The 3,455-nt window shown below is 46.0% G+C and overlaps 1 long non-coding RNA gene across 3 annotated transcripts; it reads right to left on the bottom strand.

The window, feature by feature from the left end:
* Positions 1–615: 615 nt before the first annotated feature.
* LOC119277990 lies at positions 616–2,573 on the bottom strand. 3 transcript variants are annotated; one of them, XR_005137417.1, is made up of 5 exons: positions 1,891–2,573; positions 1,717–1,812; positions 1,491–1,601; positions 1,202–1,414; positions 616–1,093 (listed from the first exon to the last, which is right to left on the bottom strand). It is a non-coding gene; the product is annotated as an uncharacterized LOC119277990 (long non-coding RNA). The 3 variants fall into 3 exon arrangements; XR_005137418.1 differs by having other exon boundaries at positions 1,202–1,419; positions 1,517–1,601; positions 1,891–2,572; XR_005137416.1 differs by having other exon boundaries at positions 703–1,093; positions 1,202–1,419; positions 1,891–2,570.
* Positions 2,574–3,455: the final 882 nt, after the last annotated feature.

Raw genomic sequence — 3,455 nt, 5'->3', positions numbered from 1 at the left:
CTGTACAGTTTTTCAATTGGTTTGCACGTTGAACCACGTCATCGTTAGAAACCGAACTTCTCTTTTTCTTTTCTTCTAATAAAAACACAACACTATAAAGGAAATAGAAATTTCTTTTGCAATCCTTTTGCACGGGGAACCATCCTCACATCAAAGAATGAACATACCGTTTTGCAATGAAGGTATGCATTTAAAAAACACACACACACACATACAATACACACTTGACCTGCTGCAACACAACATCTTGATCTTCGCAAAAACAATTTTTTTAAGCCAAATAAATCACGCATTAGTACAAGCAGGTGCCAATGAAGCCGCCAAGCATGGTTGCCGGAAAGTTCATATGCACAATAGCAAATCCCGCAACTTGTTCACACATTGAACCTTTCAAAAATTGAACTTCTCATCCACAATTTTTTTGTGTGTATCAACATCCTTTTTGAACACACATATTTTTGGAAACAGCCTTAGGACTCACTTCTCTTCTCTGTTCTTTCTTCAATCTACATGATCAATCACTTAACAGTATATATGATCAGGTCCAAGTATTTCAAGGATGCAGAGTATACTAAGCAAAATGTTTTTTAGTACACATGAGACCAGAGGCTTCAGTTAATGAAATGTTGATCTCAGAATTTTATTAAAGAGACTACTACAAATCTTAATTAGAACTTCAACCAGGGCCACACGATTTGGTGAAGGCGAGAACACAATTTTTAAAATGTAAACACAAAGCATCAACTTTCCTGTACATGAATTTGTGATATATGTGAATTCCCCGTGTCTATGTACATGAATGTCTCATGTAGCGAGATAGGTAGATAATAGCCAAGTTCTAATTAATAGCAAGTTCATTGGTAAGTACCCTTGGACTTGTCAGGTTATGTCAATCGGGATTGTTCCTATTAGCTTGCGGCACTCTCTTTTTTTAGCTCCTCGCTGCTCATAGAAGGACATGTAACTCTAGCATTGAACTTGTAAGGTCATTCTTGGGCAACGACTTGAGCGCCTCACAATTACTAATCTCCCAAATTTTGAGAGAAATCGGGTGGCTCTTGGGCAACGCCTTGATGGCATAACAATAGACAATCTGCAATTTTTTCAGAGATCTCAGAATGTTGTTCGACAACGACTTGTTGGCATAAGAGTAGATGATATGTAATCCCCGGACTTGGTGTATAGATGAAGTAGAACTTACTGTTAATCCATGGCTGTAGTAGAACTTGTCCTCCAGCAGGGAAGAGCGAGGCGACCTCGAGCACAGCCAGAGCCAGCTCGTCTGCTGGTGGATGGCTCAGCCTGGGGCAGTGTGTTGGTAGCATCGTGTGTGGCCGATGGTGGGATGTAAGGTGGCTGTTTCCGAAGGAATGCGTGGCGGTGGCAAGCAATCTGAATGCGAACAGAAGAACTTCTAACCTGCAGTTATTTCGCATTTTGATTTTCCTCTCACAAGTTAAACTTCTAACTTGTAGTTTTTTTGCACTTACTTAATCTCACATGTTAAACTTCCAACCTGTAGTTGACCAGAAGCCATCCAAAGTCACGAACGGAAGAGAGCATGATCCTCTGCTCATGTTAATGATACACAGGAAGACCATCTGTAGAAAGCACGTCTCATCAATCTTTTAACCAAAATATGTGGCTTTCTTAGTAAGCAAACAAAGAAGAACATCTTCAAGTAACAAATTTGCTCCAAGCCGACGGGGATAGCACCTCTTATCATTCCTTCAACCACGGACATCAGCAAGTTCAAACCAGAAAAACATGGGCAGCAACAGCAACTAATCTCTCTCTAGCTCTCAAGCTGAACTGCAGCAGCATCACCGAAAGAAAAATGGGTAGGTGAGAATTCATCTATATGCACAAAGGAGTATACTTTTTATGTACCTGAACCTTTGCAGTAGATTTACATGAACTTCTTGTGCTATGTTGAAGTCGCCGCCGATGCTGAAGCCCAGCGACCTTGGCCCTTCTATTCCCAGACGAGCTGATCAGACAGGAGCTGAAGGAGGAGCAGTTCATTGACGTACCCGACGAGGTCCAGGATCTGTACGAGCTCTAGCTCCCGACGACGTTGATCAGGTAAAGAAAAGAACATGTGATTTTTGTTCAGACTGCACCCAACCTGAAATAGAACACGAAGAGAATCAGGGCAGCACGAATCTGGGACAATTGAGGAGCAGAGGTAGTAGTGGCTCTGGCCGGCGGCGTGCAGCGGCAAGGTTTGCTGCGAGAGGGGGGTCTCGGTCGTGTGCAGCCGAGCCAGTGGATGCGGTGGCCGGCAGAGGTCCGGGCATGTGGGCGTGGTGGGGATGGAGGGCGGCGGCCGGAGGCGATCTAGGGATGAAGAGAGGCGCGCCAGGCCGGGGCGGCTGCGGCGGTAGGCGCGTCGTGGCCGAGCGGCGGCAGCGGGAAGCGCGTCGGGGACGGGGCGACGGCGGCGAGTGGTGCGTAGGGGCCGGGAGGGCCGTCAGTGGGAGGCACGCCGGAGCCAGGGGCTGGAGGTGGGTTGGTGTGGAGCCTCACGGAGGTGGGGATTTTTGGATCGGGATGGGAGGAGGTTAGGGGCAGAACAGTGCCATGGGTTTTCTGTAATATTGTGAACACGTGGTCGCGCCTATATAGAGCGTTATAATCAGAATAACTATTCTGATCCCGTGATCAGAATAGTGTTACTCTATATATATATATTGACTGTGCTAACGACCAGTCGACTGATCGTTAACGACAGATCCGCACGATCCCCTCGACAGGGGAAACAACGCTCCACCCGCTATTCCCGTGCTCCTCCCGATCGATTTATTGCACCATAATTAAAAACGCGAAAAAAATTACCTACACAAGATTCGAACCTGCGTCGGGGTGGAAAGGATAGGCTCAAGTACAAAGCCCAACAACCATCACGCCAACCTAGTTTGTTGTTCATTAGTTCAACAACGAAATTCTTTTAAACTCTTTCTTACTACTGTCGTAAGAAAAAAGAAAGCTATTTTTCTAGAAAAAAATCACTTCATCAATGAAAGTTACCGGGGGTATATTTCATGATGTCCCTCCCTCCCCCACCCCGGTCCCCAAAGTTATCAGGACCAGGGTATACAAGTTATCAGGTCTGCGAGGCGTGAGTTACTGTGTTATTAACATGAAAGTTACCGTGGGTATATTTAATCAACCCCCTCGCCAAAGTTACCGGGACCGGGGTAAATAACTTATCATGTCTGCAAATGTGTGGGTTACCATGCTATTCACACAAATGTTACCGCCCCCCGCCCCCCCACCCTCCTCATGCCAAAGCTATCAGGACTGGGGTACATAAGTCATCAGGTGTGCGATGTGTGAGTTACTATACTATTCACGCAAAAAGTTACCGAGGGGATGTTTCGTCAACTCCCCCCCCCACCCCCGCACCAAAGTTATCGGGACTGGGTCCATAAGTTATCAGGTATACGATGTGT

The sequence above is a fragment of the Triticum dicoccoides genome, chromosome 3B (assembly GCF_002162155.2).
Source record: "Triticum dicoccoides isolate Atlit2015 ecotype Zavitan chromosome 3B, WEW_v2.0, whole genome shotgun sequence".
NCBI classification, from domain to species: Eukaryota; Viridiplantae; Streptophyta; class Magnoliopsida; order Poales; family Poaceae; genus Triticum; species Triticum dicoccoides.
The sequence above is the reverse complement of the archived record's forward strand: the minus strand, read 5'-3'. Positions and strand labels throughout refer to the sequence as shown.